Here is a 15,143-nt window from a genome sequence, read left to right as displayed (position 1 = left end):
AGAATTACATTACGCAATTATTATTAAAAAAAAATCATTTAATAAAATATTTTATAACATTAAGACACACTTTTCACACATATTATTACATAAAAATACACTATAAAATATTATATATTATTAAAAATTCGATATTTTTGCTATCTATATTTTATACAGTCGATATTACTTCACTTACCTGAAAAACAATATTTTTGTAGTCGATATTATGTCCAGTCGATATTTTGTCCAGTCTATATTTAAAACTCAATATTATGTCCAGTCGATATTTTGGAGTCGATATTTTGTCTGTACACCGAACTTTAGATTTCAACTCACCCTGAAGGGTATCCTGGTGTGCTAAAGCAGAAATTGCATGGGCTAAGCCAGTGGCAGGGCCAGGTGAAGAGCCAGGGCTTCAGTTTCTTATGGAATTCAGGAACTGAGTAGGAGGCTCTGATGTGCAGGAGCAGGCCGTACCAACCTTTAGGAGCAAAGTAGAAGGCATGATGCTGGATCTGGTTCTGTGTATGCGGGGGTGGTAGGTGTCTGGCTGAGCGGAGTTGTCTGGTAGACTTGTGGAAGTTTATGCGTTTGTTGAGGTACATGGGGCTAATGTTGACTAAGGCTTCATATGTGTGAATGAGAAGTCTGAAGAGTGCTCATTTGTAGATTGGGAGTCATTAGAGGTTTTTGAGGTGTGGGTGCATGGTGGGAGTGTTAGGGTGGGCTTGGCCTTGTTGCAGGGATTCTGCACATATACAAAACTATGCACAGGAAACCAGGACCTCGGTGTATAGTGGTGTACTATTTACCCACCATAGTGCCCAAAATCCAAATCCGACTAGCTATAGTATCTCACTTGTTCTCCATACTACAGCGAAGCTACCAATGATTAGACAAACCAGAACATGTCACTCCCACTCTTTCAGTAATCACGGGAGCAAGAACACTCTTTCGCTCACTCACTCATACTTGTCCACAACATGAGTAATCAGAAACATGGTATAGTTTAAAATGTTTATTTTGACTAACATGCTCTAAAACGCATTACACGTGCCAGTACTATCAGCATAATGCATAAACACAATATAGTCATCATTGTTACAATTCCATAGAATATGAATTGGGATATCATTTTATAAGTCTGGTGGAAAACAGCCTACTGTAGCTTGCCACCCTCCCTGTGCTAGCAACTAGTTTATTATAAAAAAAACCTCTGGGCTTTGTCAGGGGGACCCCATACCTCCAAGTCTAGATGCAAAGGTTTACATCTCCGGACAAGCACATCTCTTCTTTCTGGAAAGGTTTTCTACAAGTGTCTCTAACATGCATGCATGCAATATTGAAAGTACTTGATCTTCAGTAGTGCAGCTTTGTTTCGTGTTATGTCTAGGTGAGGGGGACTGACTGGAGCAGAATAACAAGCGACATTGTTTTTCGAACTTGTACATCATGTGCAGACAAAAACCACGGAGAATTGCAGGGAACGCGAAAAGCAGACGGTTCTCATGTGAACAGGCACAAGCAGAGTTTAGTGAAAATAAAGTCATGTAGGAACATGTGCACAGCCAATCTTGTGCTAACTTTTAGCAATGTGGGCCATGGATACACCACCCTAACTACACCCTCCCCTGGTAAATCCATTGGATGTAGACATAGGACGAACACAGAGTTCAACAAGTGAGAGCAGAGTTCAAGAGCGTCCTGACTTTGTTTAATTTTTGGAGAAAAAAATTGTAAATAGGGACCAGGCAAAAAAAAAATTTTGCTAAAAAATACAAAAATTCCAGCACACAAGTGTACGGTGAGCCAGCCATCTTAATCCATCAGAGTGTATGCACAATAAACCACAACAGCCTCCAAAAGGAAATCATTGTCATCTGTAGCAAAAAGTGATGCCATCCAATTCAGCAAACTGAATGATCATTACTGTTCCACACAATAGGGTGTGTCCAAGAGCATCGCAGGACAACTTGCATGATATTTAATATAGCTGTGTTGTTGGAGGTTCTGCGCAGCCACACAGACATCCCATTGTGCCAACACTCCAAGTGCAGCCACGAGCATCATCAGGGCAACTCCGGAATATTCTTGCTCATGGGCCACTAAAGGACCCATTAACAGGTCGTAGTCCTTGTTCGAACATGACGTATTGGAGAGTCAGATATCCAAAGCCTATGAGAAGAAGCATCGTGGACATGAGAAGACGGATTGCACGCAAGTGTAGTACGCAAAGCCGAAAGACAATCCATAAGCCACGCTGAGTGTAGCCAGGGGCAGTGTGCCAAAGTATTCAAGCACACGGTAACGGAGCATTTGCAGCCCGCCCGGGCTGTGCAGGACCACAAGAGGTACAGCCATTGCATAGCAGACAAATCAATAGAAGTATTCCAGCAGCTATGGCAATTATCAAAGGTAAGCCACCAAAGACGCTGGATAAAATAGAATGAATAAAGGCCGGTAGTACACCAAATATAGTCTGAATTGAGGTCACAAGGCCAGAGCCAACAACCTTAAAAAAATGTGCCAGGCCGTGTGTATCAGACGCATTAAACATGTGATGAATCAATTCACCGAAATTTAGTGGGAGGCTGGTATTCAGAAGGACCTGAACCTCAGTATTGGTGCTAGCCACCTGCAGCACGAATGTCTAGCACGCAGAAGTAAGTGGGACTTCCTGGAATAATAGCGCTCTTATTCTGCTCAACTTTTTGAAGTCTTCTTTCAAAGATGGTATAGAACGTCAAATCGAGTAATAGTGCTTCCTATGCAGGGGCGGAAAAAGCAAATTTTTACAGCAAACTACACGCTGTGAAACTGTCACAATGTACGGTATTATTTAAAAGAAGATAGCTACCGTTAGCAATCAGGGTGAAAGTGGGTTTTATAGCTGGGACTTGAATACCTTTTAAAACACATGCAAGGTTCGGGGCGGTAACACTGCAGGCCTCGTGCAATTGTATGTTTTTGCAAACAAGGGAACTACCTACTGTAGAATCACAGGGCTCCCCTATAAGGTATACCTCCTTGTCAACCCGCAGGCATCTGTATGTGAAAGGCAAAGAGCACACTTCATGCAGAAACGTGTTCCCTAAGCGACCTAGCGGGTAATGCTTCAAGCAGGAGCAAAACTTAAACAATGAGAATGGTAAAATGATAACACCGTGTATGAGCCAGACAGGAGAGTCTGTTTCAGCCATGGAGAAAGGTAAAGGGTCTATCTTTTCTATATGTAGAAGAGTGTATGTAGCATCTTTCATGGACATAAACTGCTGTTTATCTGTCAAATTAAAGCCTGAAAACAAAGCAGATGTGTTTAAATAATCCCATGGTACTTTACCCATTTTCTGTGAGTCTGTAAAGTCCATGCAAATTGCATCTCAGAATGCAATTGATTCTGACCATATATAACACAAATGCAAAAATAACAGTTGATGGACAGAATGCAGAACAATGTCATACATTCACCCCAGTACAGAGATCTGGGCCTAAATCCATGCCAAGCCATGTCTTTCCTGGACCGGAATCAAGCATCCTAGGACCGGTTTCTGGCTATCAGCCGTCTTCAGCCAGGATAGCTTGACTCCAGTGGTGTGGAGAGCATGGGACTCACGTCTGAGCATACCCATCCAACTCGGGGTGACAAATGCAAAAATAACAGTTGATGGACAGAATGCAGAACAATGTCATACATTCACCACAGTACAGAGATCTGGGCCTAAATCCATCATTTTTTTGCACTCCACACCAACCCAGTTCAGACATGGCCATATGGAAATCAGCCTTGACCCTGTGCCTCATGGGAACAGTCCAGCCCGAACTGCCAAGCCATGTCTTTTCTGGACCGGAATCAAGCATCCTAGGACCGGTTTCTGGCTATCAGCTGTCTTCAGCCAGGATAGCTTGACTCCAGTGGTGTGGAGAGCATGGGACTCACGTCTGAGCATACCCATCCCACTCAGGGTGACAAATGCAAAAATAACAGATGATGGACAGAATGCAGAACAATGTCATACATTCACCCCAGTACAGAGATCTGGGCCTAAATCCATCATTTTTTTGCACTCAACACCTACCCAGTTCAGACATGGCCATATGCAAATCAGCCTTGACCCTGTGCCTAATGGGAACAGTCCAGCCCGAACTGCAAATCCATGTCTTTCCTGGACCGGAATCAAGCATCCTAGGACCGGTTTCTGGTTATCAGCCATCTTCAGCCAGGATAGCTTGACTCCAGTGGTGTGGAGAGCATGGGACTCACGTCTGAGCATACCCATCCCACTTGGGGTGACAAATGCAAAAATAACAGTTGATGGATAGAATGCAGAACAATGTCATACATTAACCCCAGTACAGAGATCTGATTGGTTCAGATGCTCCGTCCATCACCACCCCCTTTTGTACCACTTTGTTCGCCATAAGTTGGCAGGGTACGCTCAGACGTGAGTCCCTTGCACACTTTGCCACTGGATTCAAGCAAGCCTGGCTGAAGACGGCTGAAATGCCAGAAACTGGTCCTAGGAAGCTTGTTTCCGGTCCAGGAAAGGCATGGCTTGGCAGTTCGGGCTGGACTAATCCCATGAGGCACAGGGTCAGACTGATTTGCATATGGCCATGTCTGAACTGGGGTGGTAGAGTGGGCTAAAGAACGGTGATGGATCAAACCCAGATCTGTTGACTGGGTGTGAGTGTTTGATTGGTTCAGATGCTCCGTCCATCACCACCCCCTTTTGTACCGCTTTCGTCGCCATAAGTTGGCAGGGTATGCTCAGACGTGAGTCTCTTGCTCACTTTGCCACTGGATTGAAGCAAGCCTGGCTGAAGACGGCTAAAATGCCAGAAACCGGTCCTAGGAAGCTTGTTTCCGGTCCAGGGAAGGCATGGCTTGGCAGTTCGGGCAGGACTGTTCCCATGAGGCACAGGGTCAGTCTGATTTGCATATGGCCATGTCTGAACTGGGGTGGCCGAGTGGGCTAAAGAACGGTGATGGATCAAACCCAGATCTGTTGACTGGGTGTGAGTGTTTGATCACCACCCCCTTTTGTACCGCATCATTTTGTACAATATCAACAACAGATGACACAATATAATCTAAGGTGTAAATGTGGGAAGACAGTGTGTTAATAATATTGTCAACAACAGCAAATACCTTTTCTAGATTTGCCTGATCTATTTCCCTTAAATGTGACACTGCTTCAATTTGAGAAAGCTTCCATATTTCTTTTTTTTTAAACATTTTTCTTTTTTTTCTTTTTACCTTAATACATGCAGATGTCCAAACAGTTCATTATTTATTGCCCCCTCCCCTCGTGACCATATTTACAGACAAAAAAGACGCAAAAAATAAGCATAAGCAAGTAGTAGAGAGAAGAAGAGAAAGTATCACTCTAAAAGAGGTCCAGCATGCAGCATAGGATCCCCTATGCAGCATTTCTAGTTGGGTTGCCCCTGTTCTGTCCAAGAAGAACATTTTTCCCAGACCTCCAAGCCTTTCTTCCGGCTTCTACGCCCTTTTTTTAGCATATACCGCTATTTCTAAGAGGAAGGTGTCTACTAGCCTAGCCAGCCAGTGGGAAAAAGAGGGGGGGTCAGTATCTAGCCAGCCTGAAGAAACACAAATCCTCCATACTGCCATTGCAATAAAAACCAGTCCTTCTTCTTTAATCCTTGGTGAGTCGGATTGAGTCCCCAAAAAAATGGTTGTGGGGTTTAAAGAGATTGTTTAGTTAGAAATTTCGCTAAGCAACTCCTGTATTCTGAGTAATATAGGGGCAAGTTTTGGGCAAGTTGCAAATATGTGTATTACGTTAGCTCCCATTTTAAAGCATCGAGGGCATAACGTCCCTTTACCCACTCCCCATTTGATAAATTTGCTAGGTGTCATATACAAAAAAATGGTTTTAAAATGTTGTGCTTGTAGCTTAGCGGAAATGAAGATCTGTTGGGATAAGGCTAAGGAATTATAAAAGATACTTTGAGAGGAGTTAAGTTGGGTATGCCATTTGTTAGAAATAGATTCAAGATCATCTGAGGTTTGCCCGTTAGGTATATTATATATGCTTCCAATACGAGGGGTGTGGTGTTGCGCAATGTGTGTATAAGTTCGACCTGTGAAAACCCGGCAGTGCCCCCAACCTTCCTAGAAAGATAATCATAGATGGATAGGTATTTAAAAGTATCTTGATTTTTCAAGTTAAATTAGGACTGTAAATTTGCAAAAGATTTGATTCCCTCACTGGTGATAAGGTCCCAAGTTTCAGTACTCCAGCCCTGTGCCAGTCTGAAAAGTAAGAAGTTCCAAAGATAGCTGGCAGATTATTGTTGTTAAAAGTGGGAGAGTAAAAATTAAATCTGCCAAGTCCAAAAATTCTCCAAATGTTGCGAAAGACTTTATGCAAATTCATTAGAGTCTTGAACCTTACGCGCTTGTAGTATCCATATGATATTTCACGGAGCAAACATTCTCATTGTTATTCACCCAGCAGAAGTTGAAAGGGTGAAGGTAGCCCAGGTGCTGCGGAGATAGTAGGTTCTCTTATTAATTCTGAACTATACTGTAGCACTAAGGCCCAGTAGTATAGAACAATGTTGGGAAAGGACCATCCTCCTCTTTCCTTTGGGAGTGATAGTTGTTTCAAAGCTCGCCTGGGTTGGGAGTAAGCCCAGATAAACTGGGTGAAGATTTGCTGGGTTTTAAGAAGGTTGGTTTTGCTAAATTCCAAGGGTATGCTACGGAAAAAATAGAGCAATTTAGGGAAGTACGTCATTTTTATGACATTACACCTGCCGACTAGCGTTAGATGCAAGTTGTCAATCAGTTTTAACGCCTTCTTTGTCTGGATAGCAAGAGGTACCAGGTTGTCTGTTACAATTTCCTCAAGCTTCGGTGAGACAAGCACCCCCAGATGTTTAGCTTTGAGCACCACCTGTCGTCAGTCCAAGTAATTTTACTGTTTATTAGGATTTGTGTTTTGTTTTTATTTAGGGCGTATCCGGATAATCTCCCACATTTTTGGGCCTCCCATTCTAAAGCTAGTATGGTATCAGCAGGGTCAGGGGTAGTGATGGCGAGATCGTTAGCATAAGCCAACATTTTACATCTGCTATGCTGATAGCTGGTTGGGGAGATGTTGTCATTTTTCTCTATCTGCTTGATGAATGGATCCAGATAGAGAGCGAACAGCAAAGGCGAGCAGGGACAGCCCTGCCTGATGCCCCGAGAGTTGTTAAAAGGGTCAGTGAGTTGTCCGTTTATAGTAACACACACCGTTGGTTTAGAATAGAGTGCCTGTACTGCCTGGAGGGGCTTACTACCGAATCCCATCCTACTCATAACACTCCACAGGAAAAGCCAGGAGACTCGGTCGAAGGCCTTCTCGGGGCCGAGTAGAGTAAGTGAATTAGGGTCTCCGGCAACCTGTGCAGCGTCAAACAGGGTGATCACCCTCCAAACGTGTTCAGTAGTCCCTTTCTTGGGAATAAACCCGTGTTGCCACTCCAAGACAAGAGATTCAACTACTAAAGAAATTCCAGAGGCTAATACTTTAGAAAAGATTTTGGAGTCACAATTGATGAGTGTGATGGGCCTGTAGGAGCTCATGTCCAAAGGGGATTTGTCTTTTTTTGAGAAAATAGAAATGTTGGCGCCTGCCCAAGAGGCCGGGGGGAAGCCCCACCAAAGATGGATGTAACTACCACAGTGAAGATGACTTTAATTTGTGGAGAAAAGATTTTATAGAATTCCACAGGGATACCTTCAAGGCCAGAGGCCTTTCTGTCTGGGAGACTAGTGAGGGTTTCCAGAATTTCCTCCCAGGTTGGAGTAAGATTTAATAGCTCCCTGTCATCTGGGCTAAGTTGCCTTAATTCAATATCACTGAGATAGTTAGAGATCTCTCTTTTCAAAGTGTCACCAGAAGGACAGTTTTCCTCCTTGTGTAATCCAAGACATTCCCACGTGGCCTTACCATAATTTTTTAGTCGGTATTACTCAAATACTTTCAAGAGATTATTTCTTTTGATGAACACAGGTAGACTTATTTCAAAATATATTTCATATTTTTATTCATTTTTTAGCACATGTATCAAAGTTACTTTTCTAGTTCATTTACATTCTTCAATATATTATTTTTCATTTGCATAGAATTTTTTATATATATAAAAACATTTTTCTCATTGTGTGCATAATTCAGAAATCTAACAAGAAATACATTTTTTCTTAAAGAAACAACTAGATATACCCCCAGAAAACCACACACTAGTCACCACACATACATTACTCACTCATACAACTACACACAAATTTTTGGGAAAATCAAGACAGGCTCTTTTTCTGAAGCTGAGATGACATAGACAAGATAGATGACACTCCACGCCAGGTCGACCCGCGTTTCGGTGGACTTGCACCACCTTCCTCAGGACCAACAGATTAAAGGTTTGTCTTTTTGTGGTGTGGCTACAGGGTATCTGAAATGACAAATCCAGTGTCAAGTACCCGTATCAATTGGATTTTCCATGCACTAACAGTTAAATACAGTAACATTTTAATTTAATAAACATATCATGTTTTTATTTTCTTGGAAAACAACACCAGTGTGCTACAACCACCAAAAAGAGTGAAGATAAGAGAACATCTTTGCTCAGAGTAAATGATCACAGGTAATTACTTTGCTTGACTAGTTCCCTGTACGGTGCAGTCATAGCAAAAAACGGATTTTAAAGTGGATTTTTTGTTTAAAAAAAGGAGGAGTTATTGGCATGGAGTTAATTTACATTACATAAATAATGATGTATTCTTACCCTTTACGGACATATAGCGCATGTATAATTAGACGATGTTTGGCTGGACACAGGTAAGCCTACAGTAATAATCCTGAAGAGATAACATGGATATATTCCGCTTTACTCTTACTGTTTGAATTATATCTCTTTACTAGTTCAACCCAACGGTGAATCAGTGGTCTTACCAAAAGCAAGTTTGAGATGGTATATTTGTTGCTTTATTTATTTATTTATTTTCTGACACTTATAGAGCGCGAACAATTACCCTTGGGTGTCTCGGCGCTAGACTGCAGTAATGTCATTCCTTAGAGGTGAGGATGCGGTGGGTGTACTGTATTATTGGTTGAATAACCACGTCTTCAGATTTTTTCTGAACTGTAAAAGCGATGGACTGGCTTTGATGTGGTATGGTAGGGTGTTCCAGATTTTGGGGGCCGCAACTAAGAAGCGGCGGTCACCCCATGTGACTGTTCTGCTACGTGGGACCACTAATTAGTTAAGTGATGAAGATCGTAGCTTTCTGGCAGGACTGTAAGGTATTAGGTGATCTTTTAGGAAGCGAGGCCCCTGATCCTGCATTACCTTGTAGACTATGCACATAGCTTTAAACTTTATCCTGTTTTGGATAGACAACCAGTGGTAGGACCTCAGAGTATCTGAGATGGGTGCGAATTTTGGTTTTTTTGACAGCAGGCGTGCAGCGGCATTTTGTACCGTCTGCAACTTTTTTGTGACTCTGGATTGTGCATTAAGAAAGAGTCCGTTGCAGTAATCTAGTGAACTTAAAACCAATGACGTGACCAGGGTCTTAGCGGCCGTGTCAGGCAGAAAAGGCAAGATTTTCCTTATCATTCTGAGTTTAAAATGGGCCGTGGACGCTACCTTATTGGCATGAGCCATAAAGTTAAGCTGGTTGTCAAAGGTAACTCCTAGATTTCTCACCTTGGGGGTCGGACAAGGTGGGGTGCCAAATGCTGATGGCCACCAGGTAGTAGGCCACGATGGCGAGAGATTGCCAAAAATGACAACCTCCGTTTTCTCGGAGTTGAGCTTCAGGCAGTTTCCTGCCATCCACTCACCGATAGCTGTCATGCCTCTTTGGAACCGTTCTGCCACCTCCTGTCCGTCACCCTTGATGGCCAATACCAACTGTGTGTCGTCTGCGTATGAGGTTAGGCTCATCCCATGTGCTTTGATGACACTAGCAAGGCCCGACATCCTGTATTGATATTCAGCGGTGTCACTCTCAAACGTGATGAACTACAGGGAAAAAATATTTCAGTTCTTTGATCAGTTCTATACTTATCAATGTAAAGAAAGGCAGAGATATTTGGTTTGGTTTTTATGAACTAACCTTCCAAGTTATCAGAGATGTTCCTCTATCCCTGTTTGTGTCTTCGAATTATTTTCTTCAATACATCCTGACGCTGTACACAATATGACCTAAAGCGGGGCATGAAGGACATTACATTTAATAAGAGGTCAAAAGAAACTCCATATGTGTCTTTTTATCTAGAAACCACTAAAGTATGACTAGATCCCTCCGCATATCCTCCAGTCTTGTAACTAATCTCACTGATTTTATAAGACTATAAAGGATGCGATGGTGAGTCGGATACCCTATCTCTCCTATATTAGGCCAACTCGTAATGAATCATCATTTGACATGCATGCGCTTTTAAACTCAAAAAGATGTTTTTTCCATATCGTCTAAATTCGCAGTCCTGTCTTGTATTAAAAACGCATGTGATGGGTGTTCAACTTTTAATGAAGAAAACACAATGCCCCATAGGATATGGGGGCATATTACCAAGCAATAGCGATAATTATGTAAGCCACGTAAATAAATCTTTTTGTTCTAGGACCAGGAGGTCCCTTGATAAGCGTGGCCAAATCAATTGTTTAGGATAACAACGATAAATGTTGTTTCACGGATGATAGTTTTGAGTGCTGTAAACAATTTTGGCATAATTTACCAACAGAATAGCTGGTAACCGAATGCGTATTAGCAAAACGAGGATCAGGTCCTTCCTGTATGTAACCAGGGACTAAGGTATGGAGACCTAATTGGCAGGCATCAGAAGACGTCTGCCAAACTAACCAGCCCACAGGATCTAAACTAGAGACATTAAATGTGTTATTTTTTCAAACTTGTTTTTATTGGCATTTATAGTAAACGTACGGGAATAGATTACAATATGATTGTCAACTGTTGTCTCCACAGCATTACACAGTTTAATTTCTGCTAAAAGACCAATATCATCACATTGTGTCCACTAGTACCCTCCAGCTAATGCAACAACGTCGATTTCAAGGACAATACATATAGTATAGAGTGTTGGGTAGAAGAGGGGACACAATAACAAGTTGGGCCTCCGAAAGGTATGCTCACAGAATTTGGGAAATCATGAGGCGTCTGCCGAATTGCCATAGTTCAAAGCGAAATGAAAAGGGGGGGCTCTTGGCCCACCCGCCCGCATGGCGGCGCGGCGATCGCCCCCTCCCTTTGTGCCCCTCGGTGGTGGGGCGTGCCCTCCTGGGCCCGCCCCACCACCGATTGGTTGGTGCCCTCCCTGACCCGGATACCATGGTAGGATGTCCGGGTCAGGGGCGGGCGTGCCGGGAGGGGCTGGGTGGGGGCGTAGCCACCCCCACCCAGCCCCTTGGGGATAAAGAAGCGGGGAGCGCCCAGGAGACCCTCTTCTCCCTCAAGTACGCAGGATTGGTCGGTAAGAGGAGAACGGGGGGCTAGCATTTCATCGCTCCTGGTTGCCGCCGGGTGGGTCTACACTAGGTTTACTCACCCCTGACATAGCCGGATAAGCCGGTGGTGTTGCGGCCGCCGTTGCATGGTGCTTACAGCCCCCTGGACATCCTCCATCTGGTGAAGGTACAAAGCGCGAGTACGCACAATTGTATCATTAGGAGTGTAGGCAGTCCTTGGTGGTTTTGAACATGCCAGTGCCAAGGGGTGGTAAAGGAGGGTCCAGGATGGAGGTTATGATGCAGACCATGATGCTTGAAATGAGCAACATTAACAAGCGATTGGGGAAAATTGATGAATTAGAGGCTCGCTTTAATGAGAGGTTTGATGAGGCTCCTGGCCCATCGGGTAGGCCTGTTCGCCAGAGGACGGCCCCCTTGCCAAGGGGGGATTTTGTTACCCCGCCTAAGAGGTCTAAGGCCAAGAAGCCCAGGTACACTGCGCCCCCCCCCAGAGCCGTTAGTTCCGGTACCTATTATACCTGTTCCTGCGGCTCCAGCGCCGCTGGCACCTACGCCAATTGTTCCTATTCCTGCAGCGCCAGCCCCTGTCAATCCGCCGGCGCCCCCCCCGCCGGGCCTGTCCCTTCACCCGTGGCGCCCATCCCACTTACGGGTTTACCGCCACGGGCAGCGCCCTTGCCTCCTACACCTCTGCCGCCGGTTATGCCCCCGGTGGCGCCGGCAGTCCCAGCAGGCAATTTAGACTCAATCCCCCCTGAACTGGTATCTCAGATAACGGCCTTGATGCCGTGGCTACAGAAGGGGGGGGGTGTTACCGGCTTCGTCAGATCATGCCGCAGAAGCGGCAAAATTGGTGGAAAAGATTAAATCTGCAGCAGTGGCTGACAGTACTGCAGTGCCCTCATCTTCTTCCCTCGCAGGTTCCAGTCCCGCCCAACCGAACGGAGATGGTGGGCAGCCGGCCCAGGTGCCTGGAAATGGTAAGGAGGTGGCGCTGCCTCTCTTGGGAGATGGTTCTATACCCTCCAGGAGTGAGAATTTAGCACAACATGTGTCACAGACTGTGAAGGAGATGATTTGGGCGGATAAATATGTGTACATTTATTCATTACTGCTTGATAATAGGGAAATGGAGCATGCAAAGACGCTAAAGGAGTGGATGCATCCAAGTGAATGGAGGGCACAGTGTTCTAGATTTAGGGTGGAAGAAACTCTGCTTAACTGGATCAGGGCTTTTGCAGTGTTCACAGCTATCAAGGCTGAACGACCCCCCAATGTGCAGGCGCCATTAGCGTGCTATCAGAGCAGGATTGTGGGGTGGAGTGAACAGTACTCTGGGGATGCGTGGAAAGGGTATGATGTCAATTTCAGGAAAGCCTTGGAATTTAATCCATCACTGACATGGGACAAGGTTGACTCTATGTCATGGCATCAGCAATTCTCAGAGAGCTCGCCCCCCAATCAGTCCACCAGTGCAGTCAAGGTTTTTTCCGCCAGACCTCAACAGCCCTTTCGGCCACCCCAAGCGGGTGAGGTCCCGGGTAGGAATAGGGGCGGCGGGTCAGAGAAGAAAGGGGTGTGCTGGGATTTTAATAGGCGCACCTGCACAAGGGCCCCGGGCACCTGTAGATTTAAACATGCATGTGGGGCCTGTGGTCACCCCTCACACCCAGAAGCATCTTGCAGGTCCAAGCAGGGCAACCATGGTCAGAGGGGAAGAGGAAAGCCAGTGTAGTACAAACAAGTTGGGTACCCCCACGCCTGTAGATGTTCTGGCAATGATCCCATGGTTAAATAGATATCCAGACCACACAGCAGCCACACTACTTCAGGAAGGTTTCTCCCAAGGCTTTAGGATCCCGGCAGGGGGGGTACACAGGTAGCGCCCATTGCAAGAATCAATTGTCAGTGAAACTCAACCCTACAGTGGTGGCGGCAAAAATTAGCAAAGAACTGTCTCTGGACAGGATATCTGGCCCATTTGTGAGGGTGCCCGTCCCCAATTTTGTGTGTTCACCACTAGGAGTAGTTCCCAAAAAAGAGAAGGGCCAGTTTAGACTGATCCACAACCTGTCGGCGCCCAGAGGAGCGTCTTTGAATGATGCGATTGATGAAGGGATTTGTAGTGTAAAATATGCCTCATTTGACCAGGCGGTGGACCTGTTGCGTGCCCTGGGGCCAGGGGCCCTGATGGCAAAGTCAGACATAGAATCTGCTTTCCGTCTCCTCCCAGTCCACCCAGCTGATCATCATCTCCTAGGTTTCACTTTTGAAGACAAGTTTTACATGGATAAATGCATGCCCATGGGCTGTTCCATATCATGTGCATATTTCGAGACGTTTAGCTCTTTTCTAGAATGGGTCATGAGACAGGCGACGGGCCACCCGCAGGTCATGCATTACCTGGATGATTTTCTCTTCTTAGGTGCGGCAGGCTCTCAGGAGTGTGCCTGGGCACTGCAGGAATTTTGCGTGCTCATGCGGGCTTTTGGGGTCCCGCTAGCGCCGGGGAAGACGTTTGGGCCATCCACCTGCTTGGAATTTCTCGGTATCGAAATTGACTCAGTGGAAGGATGCTTCAGGTTGCCCCAGGACAAAGTGTCTAGGTTTAGAGCAGCGCTGTGACAATGCCTACGCAAACACAAGGTTTCCTTGCAACAATTACAGGAGGTGGTGGGGCAACTGAACTTTGCTCTGCGGGTTATCCCTATGGCACGCCCGTTCTCACGCTCCATTGCCCAGGCAATGAAGGGACTACGGGAGAAACATCACCGCACGAGGTTGTCATCTGAGGTTCGCCAGGATATGCTCATATGGATGGCGTTCCTGGAGGATTTCAATGGCAGGGTAGTGTGGCCCGGTCCTCCCACCACATCAGCAGAGTTGGGTTTATGGACAGACGCGGCTGGTAGTGTGGGCTTTGGCGCCATCCTGGGGAACAAGTGGGTCGCCCAACGATGGCCGGAAGAATGGAGAGCATGGGGTTTGACCACCAATATTGGCTTCCTTGAACTCTTCCCAATCTGGGTGGCATTGAAGGTCTGGCCCGAACACCTATGTAATCAATCAGTGGTGTTCTGGTCAGATAACATGACCGTGGTGGAGTGCATAAACCAACAGGGGGCGCGCTGTCCTTTCATACTGCGCCTGATAAAGGAGATTGTGTTGCAATGCTTGAAAATGAATGTGGTCTTCAAAGCCAAGCATGTCCCTGGCATTCTCAATAATGCAGCTGACTCCCTCTCTCGCTTTAAAATGCAGGTTTTCAGGGAACATCTTCCTGCAGCAGACCCCTCTCCGGCTCACTTCCCGGCAGTACTTTGGCAGATTGGTGCCACAGATTACAGGACCTCGTGGTTGCTAGCTTAGCCCCAAGGACCAAGACAGCTTACGAAGGGGCGTTTTTGTCTTACCGTACTTTCTTGGGGCAGGAATGGGAGGTTAGGTGGGCACAGGAGGACAGCTTTGCGGCCTACTTAGAAGGGATGCACAGGGAGGGTCGCTCCGTAGCGGCTGCGAGCAGGCATAGGGCGGCGGTCTCCTTCTTTGCACAGGCTAAGGGCATGCGAGACCCCACTAACACCTTTATGGTGCGCAAGGCCTTGAGGGGTTGGCGTCGTTTACAGGGTCACTCTGCTGATAAAAGAAGGCCC

General features: G+C 45.7%; 1 pseudogene; it reads left to right on the top strand.

The window, feature by feature from the left end:
* Positions 1 to 11,754: 11,754 nt before the first annotated feature.
* On the top strand, positions 11,755 to 14,859 carry LOC147718607 (uncharacterized; annotated as a pseudogene).
* Positions 14,860 to 15,143: the final 284 nt, after the last annotated feature.

The sequence above is a fragment of the Lissotriton vulgaris genome, chromosome 4_1 (genome assembly GCF_964263255.1).
Source record: "Lissotriton vulgaris chromosome 4_1, aLisVul1.2, whole genome shotgun sequence".
NCBI lineage: Eukaryota > Metazoa > Chordata > Amphibia > Caudata > Salamandridae > Lissotriton > Lissotriton vulgaris.
This window is presented reverse-complemented; position numbering and strand designations above follow the sequence as displayed.